Below are 13,076 nucleotides of genomic sequence, written 5' to 3' on the forward strand. Positions count from 1 at the left end.
TGATCATCATGTAAGATTACAAGATGAAAATGAGCGAAAATATAGAATAAGTGATGAAAGTTAAGATTTTACCATAAAACCAATTGACAATATAGGGAGTAGCCCAAGATCATATAAACACATAGCAAACCTTGTCCCTCACCGATGAGACAACTCTCAACACGCCCCAACACGTGTGGTGGATTTTCAAGCCTACACGTGGACAACAACTAGGTGACGTGGAGCGCGTGTGGCCGTTGAGCTTCACACATGCACAACCTTGCTCTGATACCATGATGAAATTGGGGTTATAAAACCAATTGGCAATATGGGGAATAGCCCAAGATTATATAAGCACATAGCAAACCTCATCCCTTGCTGATGTGGAACAACTCTCAACAATAAGAAGGTCCGACTGAGAAGATTGGTATCATCCGCGGAGGGTTATTATTACAAAGTCTGTCAAAGTATATAAACAAATTAGATGCTGTCAACTCAGTCATGGTAAGTGTTGGCGCCACTAAGGGATATACATAAAATGCGTGCAAATATCTAGAAAGTAGACAGAAATTCAATGTTTCTTGGTAGCTCAAGGTATATACTTTCTGTTAATATAATGCATGATTTTGCACGTCCCACGATCAATTATCAAAGTTGTCTGCTGTTGTTTTTACTTAAGAGAAATAAGAAATATGTAATGGCTGGCAATTGTGGAGTTTCAATTTTGTTGGAAAGAGATCTGTGCACATTTCATGGAGAGTAAAAAGAAAGCAAAGCAAATGACAATTCGACGTTTTGTAATTAGTTTCTGATATGTATGTGTGTGTCTGTGTATATATATGAAGCTTTACGGCCATAAAGCACACATAACCATTAAAATTTTTAGGACAGCTCGTTTTCGAGCCATGTACGTCTGCTCGTGGACTTTGTTCACACTTGCATATGAAGAAGGATCAGCTAAAATCTGGGAAATATGAATTACAAATACTAGTGAAGATCTCTTTCATTCAAAGCATAATACAGCATGTTCTCTTCGATCTGGGGATAGCTTCAAATCAAAGATTTGTTTTGGATATTCATGAGATTGAGAATGGCTTCCAATTAATCTCTTGTTAATCTCGCCGTGTGGATCCTTAATTATGATCTTTGTGTAGATAAATGAGACATTTCTCAGTATGTTCAAAATACAAGACGTATGTCATGTGTTATTATACAAGTGAAGGGAAGTTTTCTTTTTTATTTCTCCACTTATATAATGACATATTAAGTATGTGCCCCTATTTCGGATACTAAATTTTTTTTCGGATAGATGAAGTCCATAGTCCAATAATATTCATAACATTAATTTAATGTTAATGTTAATCAACTTTCTAGTTTGTATATCACTATGCCATCATTAAAGTCGTGCTCAAACAACTTAAACAAAAAGCTAGGCCAGTGAGGTGAAAATGAATACACATAAATATTACATTGTGACAATTGATTTTGCTATGGTTAGTCACACCAAATTTAAATGAATGTTAATAAGTATTATTATGTAATCATACACGTTTAAATGACTAACCGTACTATAGTCTAAAAAACCAAGCCCCTTGATCTAAGAAGCATATTATCACAAATGCATGAACTCGCAACAAAAATAGAGTATGCATGTGACTTTTATTATCAATACTGCAAAAATTTATCATTTCCAATATTAATCTTTCTCGCACCTTCTAGGTCAGAGCAAGAATCCAGACTCTCACTCTACCCACAACACAAAATATGTACACATTGATCTTTGTCTTTTTTGTTTCCTTTCTGATACAACAATATTGGTGGGGAAATTTGAACTAAGTCACACAATGACCTAACTACAATTAGGTATCAAACTCGTCATCCATAGGAGTCGAACTTAAAACCTCTCACATACAAATGAAAAAAAATACATTAGACTGTAATACTAACGCGCACACATATGACATGCATCAAAATAAGTAGTATAAACGTATCCCGTGACATTTTCTCTATTTAAAAAAGCAACACTTAAATTCATGGGTACCCTACTGCCATGCAAGTTTCCCAAAAGAGGCTATCCTCCATTTCATCTATGTTGCCAAGTACACCAACCAGCTTCGATTCCACTTCTTCTTCCTCGTATCCTTTGGCTTCTCCATCTGAGTACTGGAGCCACACCATGCTACGACCCCAACTCTGTGGCGGACGCTGATCTTCTACGCGATCCTTAGAGTAATTATGAACGCAAACACCAATTGTATGAGAGCTACATGACTCTGCATCCTCATCATCTTCAAGTGGTACGAGTGCTGTGTTAGTGTTGTTAGCTCTGAGAGGAGCAGTAGTCTGATGATCTGCTGCCTCTGAATCTGCACTTCCTTCAAACAAAAAGAAACAAGACACATCAACAAAATTACCCTCTTTGCAAGCCATAGTCTTCACCACTACTATTTTATTGAAATTAGTTAACTTTATGGTGGTTTAATTAGGTGGGTTTTGATCTTGATTAGTTTTCTTTTTATAGCTAGGGCCGTGGTTTAAAACGTTCTCCTTTTCCTGTTTGTTGATGCGATAGTGACAAAACACACTCGTCACTCCTATTGGGTCAAAATGTGGTAGGTTAATTCTTGCTTGTCATTCCAATTTCGTGGTGGGTTTTATGTCATCCATCCACTCCATCTTTTCAAAGTATCTTGCTATTCATCTTCCACACAAGAATCTAGACACAGTACAAATTTCACGTTCGGGAAATTAATACAGTTTTATACGTTTTACAGTATAATGAATGATTTCACTACTAAGTATATCAAGAAATGAAAGAATTTCACATCAAAAGTCCGATAAATTATAATATATATAATGTATGACTTTCAGTAACTAATTATACTGATCCCTTTTGTGCTAGAACCTCACACATGTAATGCCAATATGCAAGTTCTGAAAAATTATCAGTGTTGATTAGTAAGGAATTGATCCGTCTAGTCGGTGCAATCCACTGCTAGCTAGGGTAACAACAGTATAATGTATCTCTTAAATGGTTAACCAACACAAGCAAAGCACTAATAGAACAAGGGAATGAAGCACTCGTGTACTTGATTATCATTCTAAGTGGGTTTTAAATTCCCAAATTTGACGGTTCATTTTGTGATTAGAATCTACTTTCCTCAAATGCTAATCATCATTAGCACAAAAGCAGTACTGTAATTATTGAAAACGCACTAGCAAAGACACTTGAAATCTTGAACTGAATCCCTCATAATCGTTTTCACCAACCTTTAATGTGGGTTTTACGGACAAGTATTGGAGTGTTTCAAATTTGTGATTTTTGAGATATTGGTTTTAGTTGAGGATGTGTCGTTGCTTGCATCCACAAGAGAGCATGTATGGCTTCAAATCCTTTGTTCCCCAAAAAGTGTGGCTTTTTAAATTTTAATTTTGTGGTTAGCAAGAGAACACGGATAAGAGAGTATTAGACAATTTTAGCCACTCATTCTTCTAATTTCAATGCTTCGGAATTAAGTCACTCGAGGAGAAATGACATGCCCCGATCCCAATATCCATATATATATTAGGTTTTTTGAAAACTCTAGCATGCAATGAAAACATTCATAAAACATGTACGTGTAAAACAATGCTCAATAACGTTGATATCGCCACCTGAAGGTAAATCCGTAAATCTCATCAATGATGTACTCAATTAGGGGTATCATGGTGGCCCGAAGGCATAACCATCTCCAAAGGTGAAGCTGTACGACATCGGGTTACTCCAGTGAAGGAAATAGGGGTCCATCACCCGAAGGTGAAGCTGTACGACTCTGGGTTACACCAGAGAAAAAAATAGGGGTCCATCACCCGAAGGTGAAGCTGTACAACTCTGGGCTACGCCAGATAAGAAATACACACACACACACACACACATAACACACCGACACTAGCCCCAGGCAACTGAAGCTGAGAATATGTCATAAATCTCATCAACTGTGTCCTATGGCCATATATGTCTACATACTTCGTTGTGTGTATGTGCTGTATGATAACCCACTAGATAAGCACTGAAAATGTATCTTAAAATCTCATATCAAATCACCGGAGCTCAAAAGCTCAAAGCCTCATCTCATAAATCCATAATAAAACATATTCGTAAATTCGTAGAATTTTATATACCAAAATCCAATGATTCATAACCTTTCGTAAAACATAAATTCGATAAATCATAAATAATGCATAAAACGTAAAATCATGAAATCATGCTTTTTGTGAATGCAAGCCTATTATTTTATTAAAAAAAAAACACGCAAGTTAAGAAGGGGTCCATTTATAGATATTTTGTTGCCCAAGAGCCGCTCGAACTAGAGAGGACCAATGCACCTAAACACAAATAGAGGCCATTTAATAAAACTCTACTAAAATGATAGAATTTGGGAAAACGGACAGCAGATTCAGATTTGGCACGTCGCCACGGGGCCACGGGGCGTCGGCCCGGAAGGCCACGCGCCACCGCACACGCCGAGATGGGTCATTGAAAAATTCATCCACGCCAACCATGAAAACCCGCCACGCACACCCATGTGCCAACTATGAAAACAAGGCTTGGGTCTGGGTAAGGTTGGATATGGGCTTGGGTTACATGGGCCAAAGGTTTGGGCCGGTTTTGGATTGGGCCTGGTTTGGTTTGCGGGTCGGGTTTTACCCGATTGGGCTCACGGGTTGCACCGCCAAAGCCAAATGTAGAAGAAGGCCGGAAACTGGGGAAATTTTCCCGAGCTCCTATCAAGGTCAAAACTCAACATTTACAGCGTATAAATAGTCAAATTGAAGCTAGGGAGATAAGGAGTAAGAATATACCGTTGTGGTCTCTCGCCATGGCCAGACTTGACTGAAAAAAGGTCTGAAACCTTCGGACTTCGCCGAAATCTGGGAATTTGTTTCCCCGAGCTATTTTCTGTCACAAAACCAATCCAAAGCACACAAACATGCTGAAAATCGAACCACGAAGAAGAATGTATAAGATTTAGAGTATTCCCGAGGCTCACCTAATCAGAGGTGGTGGAATTCACCAGATTCGTCGACAACGGTGGTAATGGTGGTGGTCTCAGTCTCTACACTTACAGAGGGAGAAGAGGAACGAGAGATGCAAGAGAGTTCAAGAGGGATGAAGAAGAACGGAGAGAGAAGGTTGGTGGTCTGCATGCGTGTGGGTGTTGCTTGGAGAGGGGAGAGAGTTTCCTGAGGAGGATCAAGGAGAGATAGAGAAAAAGAGAGAGAGAAAATCAAGGAGGGAGGACACGGGGAAGAAGGAAAAGTGGGGTGTGGGCCCCACAGGCACACCAAACAAAGTAAGAAAAGACAAAACGGGAAAATACCTCGAGGGACGTAAAATTACCAAAATACCCTTATCGTTTCGAATTTCATAAAATCTCCGTTCTAGCTCCAAATTCGATTCCTCTTGTGTCCACACATCCATAACACTAAGTACTACAAGGATAGCTAGAGAAACGAATCTTACGTGACATGACAAGGCAGTCAACAAAAGTCAACGTTTTTTCCTCAAAGGGCATTTTCGTAAAATCACGTTTTAAAATTATAAAAACCGTAATATTTGGGGATGGGTCGTTACAAGAAAGATAGACTGGTAGGATACAACCGGAACGGAAGGGACAAGTTTTGGTCTACTGGAACACCCTGAATTTGCTATGGAACGGGATACTTGATTAATATATTTTGGCAGCAAGGTTTTAGTTTTGTAGCCATGGCACATAGAATGCGAAGAGACAAGGCAAGAGTAACATAAATTTTCTCAAGCGTATTCATTCGTAAGTACAGATGCGTACGAGAACCAACCAAAATGGCTACATTCATATTCTTTCAAAACTGTTGATCATGTTCCCCGGGACAAGAACGATACAAGTTATATAAATCGAAGGAATGAAATAATTTTCAGGATGATCAAGGTCACCTCTCACGTTGTTCAACTAAAAGAAACAATGTCATCTTTTACAGTATTTCTCAGATTGATCTCCTGCTAGTACTGTTATCTTCTTCCTGCAGAGCCACACAAAAAAACTGTTTAGTTTTTAATAAACCGAACTTGTTTACAGAAAATCTTCAGCAGTTAGATAGTGTAACTAGCAAGTAAACTGTAGGTGCAGTTTGGAGAGTTAAAATTCTCATAAATCAGATGTTTTGTCGTGATACTTTCCATGCATAATTCAAGCCGAGTCAATAAACAGATTCTAATACTATCAAACTATCATCCAAATTTTGTAAACAGATATATTAGCAAAATCAGTCAATCATGGAAAAGAAATGGCCAAGTCCATAGAATAATATCTGTGATATGTAACTCTAATGGATTATTTGAAACAAAACAAGGCAGATAACACCCCCGATAAAAATGGTTTAGAATCATGAGCCAGCCAGAAGTTGCGAGAGAACGGGAAAACAAAGAAAACAAGACAGTGAATTAGAGTCTGCTAGAAACTGTGAATGTCGAATTGTATAACAGCTATAAAAATATTAGCTCTTGTAGTTGTAAGTTCCACCAAGAAAATGGATTGCAATGTACAGAGTACTTTAGATCCCAACTATGATGTGCTGAAACAAACCTTGTGAACATGCAGCCATCCTACTTAGGATTCCTTGCTTGCTTCTGCATCACGGTTTCTCCAAGGATTGATCCCTGATAGCTTGGGCCTCTGGCGAGTTCTCCCAAGCCCATTTTTCTGACTCCAGAACAGTTACTTTGTCATCTGCATGTTTGAAAAGAGGGTAACTAAGAATTAGATTATGCAAGAACAAATTATAAAGTCATAAGAGAAACGCAGCATGCGCTGTTTCCGATAATGTGATACATAACTATTCAACAAGATCAAGATGTCCATATGTAAAGCCAGAAAGCACGCAGCAAATCAGCAAATAAAATCTCCTAAAATTGAAACAGTAATGAGAAACTCCACTAAGCAAACTAATTGCAGATTTCCAATCAAGCGAAAGAGCAGTTTTAGATAAAATGTCAACATATGAAAGTAACAAATCTCCTGTAATGAGGGGCCACTACAGATTGGAGGCTTTTTGCAGAAAACAAAAAGGAACAACTTAGCGTAGTGGAGAACCGAAGTTAGAGGGCAGTGGGAGCAAAGGAACAACTTAGATGGCCCAACCATTGTAAAACCCAAAGGGCACCCCCAACAACGGTTCAAATGCGGAGCAAGACAGATCAAAGGAAATATTTAGTCGAGACAATTGTTCCCAATGATCAAACTCTAAATCTTTCAATCCTCGAAACCACTTGGGGAGTAACCAGCACAACTGGTAATTGGTTACGTTTGCACACAAATTCCAATCCAAATGGTTCAAAAATCGATAAAATCTGAGTGAATGTGAAGTCTCATCTAAGTTGAGTTCAACCAACACAAATGATATGTTTGTATCCAACAATGAAAGTCCACATGAAATGCTGTCTGAGCCCTTTTCACAATTTCCTACTGCAACTCTCTTTTCTTATCTGACAAACTATAATCTAATTTACAAAACAACAAAGTACAATTTTTGAACAATTATTTGCAATATTTCTCCATCAATTGTGTTTGTGTCATAAAAAACAACAGGTACATAATCAGAAGAAAGAAAGACAAGGGTAAAGATGAAATGGAGAGTTCTCACACAGAAGCCGGCCTCGATCATGAAAAACTCCAATCAGAGCCGACCCGAATGCGATCTTCAAATACCAATCCACAAACTTCATTTTCCACTACACATAAACAAGAAATCAAAACTTCAATTTCAGCAACCACTATGTGTATTTAATACATATTATAACCAGGGCATGCTTTCGCTTAAAGAATTACAAGGTAAGAACGAGAGCTAGATACTACATGGCTGAAGTCTGAACAGTAGACGGAGCTCTGGGAGGCTGAGACTCTCACCGGCCGCGAGAGTGGCGAGTTTCACCGTCCATTCGAGTTTGGACTGGACAACTTCGGAGATGGGCCTGCGTTTTGGGCTGCAGGTTTTTATATCGAACCAAACTAAAACCCACCGATATTTGTTTTCTTTTGTGAAAAGTTTAGAGAACATTGGATATCTATTTCGTTTTTTATTTTTATTTTTTGATTTTTTGAAAACTGAAAACTCATATTTTGTTCGGTAAGTTTTTTTAGTTTTCAGTTTTTAAAAGAGTTTTTATCACAAATGATCTGAGATTGATCAAATTTATCATTTTGGTCTCTCACTTTCAAAATCAATCAATGTCGTCCCTGACATTCATTACCGCACATCAATTTAGTCATTTCGTTAAGATTCCGTCAACTATTATGTTAGTTTGTATGTGGGGTCCACAATCCAATAAAATGGTGACACGTGGATTATACAAAATAAAGATTTTTATCGCAAATAGTCTCTGACATTGATTCAACTCCTCAATTTGGTCCCTAAGTTTCAAAAATTGAGAAATTTGGTCACTAACTTCCAATACCACACATCAATTTAACATTCCATTAAAGTCAATATTTGTTGTCCCACTAATCCAAACATATGGCCACATGGATTAACTATAAGAAACCATTTTTTTTTTTTTTTTTTTTTTAAGATTTAAAACTAAAACTAAAATAAGAAACTAAAAACCAGAACTGAAAAGGAAAAAAAAAAAGTCATCGTCGTCTTCATCAGGGTATGCTCAAAAGAAAAGGAAGGCACCATGACACCACTGAGTACTTGGCCTCCTGAATTCACTCATTATCCTCTCTAGTTGGTTATAATCGTAAATCCTATCAAATTTGGATTCGATTTTATCGAATTTAGATTTAATTTTTTTTTTTTCCAATTGAGGTTGTGGGTTGACACACCCCAACCGAGATCAGGGTGTGCTGGCCATCACACGGAGGTGACGTAACCATGTGCACGCGCGGAAGCTAATAAAATAGAAATAAAAAGTACGAATAATTAAAAACTAGCATACAGAGTACTAAAACAAGTGCTAGCGTAAGTGAAACACAAGTTCAGAGCAAGCCTACAGCAGTCCAAAAGAAAAGATGCGACAATAGTACACCCAAAGGTGACCCTACGCTGGTGAATGTCTGTCAGAAATGCCGGGAAAGCCCTCTGGGAAACCACCGAACCTGCTAGACCACTAGAACCTGGAGGGGCGCAAAATAAAAGCGTGAGTGGGCAAAAACAAAGCTTTCGAAAACCATTTATAAAAATACTTTCTAACCCCTCGCCGTAAAACCTGTATACTTCCCAGAAAGTAAATATACGTAATATATATGCCAATCATGCTCAATATTATGCCATGCCGAAATCTCATAATGATATGCAAGTGCTCAGGTATAATCATATCAATAACATGTAATCTGGCAGCCGGAGTCACCTAACGTGACCTGTACGGCTGCATCTAGAGCTCAAATCTCAAAATCAATAACTGAACCTGCCCACGAGTCGGAACCACCTAAAGTGGTCTGTACGATAGGCTTGGGTGTAACACATATATACGCTCTAGTGCTACAATCACGTGAAGGCTGTGCGAATGATCGCGGGTCACCTATGAGTCGGAACCACCTATAGTGGTCTGTACGACAGGACTATGCACCTAACTTGGATCCAAGCTGAGCGTGTGGTGCGGGAGGTGAACATCACGTGAAGGACTGTGCCCTACTCTGGGCGGGAGCACTAACACCGGGAGAGCAGGTTATGAGCTCTCTAAGTATCTCGAATCGCTACTGAATGTAAACATGAATAACACTTACCTGGCACTTACCTGTGCGTCCACAGCACCCAATATGCATATGTATATATATATGCAACTAATAATGTACTCACAATGCACGACCAACGATAATGTAATGCATGGCATATAACTAATAAACATTTAAATCAATTATGGGAAAATATAGTATATAGGTATATACGGAAAACCAAAAGCCCACTCACTGGTATGTGGAAGGGTCGTAGCCCCCCTGCCTCGAGTGACCACGCTCGTCCTCGGGATACGTATCACCTATATGCGAAATAACTATAAAAACGTTAATTTTAAAGCACATAACCAACTTCTCGTAATAACTTCTCATACATTGCTCAAATTGGACAAATGAATATACCAACGTGCTCTACACAACCTCAGGATCACACCCAAATTTTTAGAAAAAATTTTCACCGCCGCACGCGCCGGCCACGCGCAGGCACGTGCCTGGCACGCTGACGGCGTCAACTGACGTCGTTAGGAATATTCCGTCAGTTTTGACAGATTCCGTTAACGGCGTCAGGAATATTCCGTCAGACTTGACGGAATATTCCGTCTCCTTCTCCGGCGAACCTCCGGCGAGGCTCCGGCGCCGTCGCCAGCGCCAGAAAACTGGAAAAACTTCAAATCGTGTTTTCTCTCTCGTTTTTCAACCATTTTTCACGATTCTTGCACCAAAATGAAGCCCTAGACTAGTAGAACACATCCATACAATTTTTAAGGGCTAAAAACTACTAGATCATACCTGTCCCAAGCTTAAAATCCGGCCAACTTCAAAAACTACGATTCCGACGTCCAAATTCGTCCAACGAGCTACTCCGAGGCTCCTGGGGACTCCACCAAGCTAGCTATGAGCTTCAAAATCCCAAAAACTTACTAAAATACGTTTGCATGAATAGTACTCAAATCGGACCACTTCGAATCGACGTGAAAACGTTAGAGTTCTCACCTGAAAATGATATGGTTGCACTCGCACGAGCTTCACGAGTTCAAAAATGTAATTGGTTCCTTCGATCTGTGATGATTTGAGCGAGTTGTGTGTGTGTCCGTACGTTTATGGTGAATGGGAAGGGAGAGAGAGACGCGGGACAGAGATAGAGAAAGGGACAGAGAGACAGTGAAAGTGAGAGTGTGTGTGTGTGTGGCCCAACACATGCCAACACCACACAAACAACCAAACAACATAACGAAAACAAACTAGGGGTAAAAGGGTCATTTCACATGTACGTTTTAATAGTTTCGGGACGGGATGTCACATGGGTTGCGAGAAAAATGCCAGCTTGGAATACTCTTCCTTTGGTTCACTCTTAAAAAAATAGTTTCTTATAGTTGAGCCATATAATTGGATTAGTGGGACCACATTAACGGAGGGAATAAATTGATGTGTGGTAGTGAAAGTTAGTAACCAAATTTATTGATTTTTGAAACTCATGGACCAAAATGATGAGTTGGGTCAATATTAGGGACCATTTGCAATAAAAACCTTTATTTTGTGTAATCCACGTGTCACAATTTCATTGGATTTGTGGGTCTCACATACAAACTAACATAATAGTTAACGGAATCTTAACGAAATGACCAAATTGATGTAAGGTAGTGAATGTGAAGGACAACATTGATTGATTTTGAAAGTGAGAGATCAAAATGATGAGTTTGGTCAATTTCAGAAACCATTTATGATAAAAACCCTTTTTAAAATGAACACTGGAAAACTTAAAACTACATTCTTCAAGTTTTCAAAATTTGGCCTTGAGTTTTTCATTTTCTTAAAAACTGAAAGTTAAAAATAATTATCAAACAAGATTTCAGTTTTTAGTTTTCAAAATAATAAGAACTGAACACAAAATAGTTCTCAATCGGTCCTTAGAATTATTTCGTGTTGAAAGTTGAAACCTCCTAAAGATTGCACAACTTTCGTAAAAGTAAAATAAAATAATAAGAAATCGGAATCTTACTTGTGAGTGTCGTAGATTAAAAAAGAATGATGTAAAGTTTTAGTGAAAACTTTACAACATGCCTCCCAATCCTAAATCATGGTATAAATTAGAGTAGTTTTATCGCTTGCAATAAAACTTAAACTAACTAAATCAAAGTTTCAACGGATTGACCTCGAAACCGCCTAAACACAACCAAATCGCGTAACTTGTATTATTTGTTGCAACATTTTTGATATTTTCTTATTGGTCATCATTATTAATGTATAACATAAAAAACCAAAATCCATAAAGAGCATTCGAATTTGACGTCGTCTCTCACAAATCTCAAATTTCTTCATTTTCAAATAGTAATAATTTTTCTCAACTATTAGTCAATGTATGCGTATGAAGTGTGATATGATTAGAGTAGTGATATTGCTTACAATAAAACTTACACTAACCAAATCATAATTTATTTGGATTGACCTCAAAACCACAATCTATAATATTTGTTGTAACACTCGTGATATTTTCTTATTGTTCATCACCACTTATTAATGCTTAACATCAGAAACCAATATCTACAGAGAGCATTTGAATTTGACGTCATCTCTCTCAAGTCTCTCCATCTTCGAAAGGTAAACCATTATTCAATATGAAACTATAACAAAAGATAAACTATTATTCAATGTACACGTAAATATAAAGTTTGATACGAAATTTTGACGAACAGAAATGCCTTTATGAAAAGAAAACGAATCTGATACCGTAATAATTATAAGTCGCGGAGGACAGAGGTTCGTAGGCTCGCAGCTTCCCCGAAAGGATGCTTTCCTTTGTGCTTCCCTTTCCTCTTTCTGGTTTGTCTTTGATGATGACGATGCTAAATATTCAATGGGAAGGGCCCCACACAACTACAAATAGGTTGTTTGTCATCATCTCGTGAATACCAGTAGACTGACTTGCTCTATACTTTCCAGGAATATTTTCGTTCACGACTCTTAAATGATTGTTAGTCACTACTTTATTTAGTACTGTTTGTTCGATGTATTTGAATTTTGAGATACATAGTAAATATACATAAATTTTTAAATTAAACTCATTAAATAGTAATAAGTAAAATAGTGAGCAAGAATGCATCACGACTCTGAAATAATAGTAATGCTCACCACTTGAAAGGTGACGAGCAAAAATGCATCGTATCCTCTCACTTGGTGAAACAAAAAGGGGTACAAAAATGAGGTGTTGCATGCCTTTCTTATATCACGTCTCTTGAGTTCGTTTGATTTACTCAACTTAAAGGTAAAATGCAAACGTGAGTGGGAAAGGGAAAATCATTTCCAAATTGCTTTTGCCACTTTGAGCTTAACTAACATAGTTGAGTACTGATCTGTAAAATTTTAGAATTGTATAATTATATGGATATCACAATATACGTGTGTGTATAT

At 37.9% G+C, this 13,076-nt stretch overlaps 1 long non-coding RNA gene across 1 annotated transcript; it reads right to left on the reverse strand.

The window, feature by feature from the left end:
- Window positions 1-5,759: 5,759 nt before the first annotated feature.
- On the reverse strand, window positions 5,760-7,989 carry LOC137735892 (uncharacterized). The gene is made up of 4 exons (XR_011068742.1): window positions 7,851-7,989; window positions 7,641-7,726; window positions 6,582-6,725; window positions 5,760-6,018 (listed from the first exon to the last, which is right to left on the reverse strand). It is a non-coding gene; the product is annotated as an uncharacterized lncRNA (long non-coding RNA).
- Window positions 7,990-13,076: the final 5,087 nt, after the last annotated feature.

The sequence above is a fragment of the Pyrus communis genome, chromosome 6, assembly GCF_963583255.1.
Source record: "Pyrus communis chromosome 6, drPyrComm1.1, whole genome shotgun sequence".
In the NCBI taxonomy this organism is placed as follows: domain Eukaryota; kingdom Viridiplantae; phylum Streptophyta; class Magnoliopsida; order Rosales; family Rosaceae; genus Pyrus; species Pyrus communis.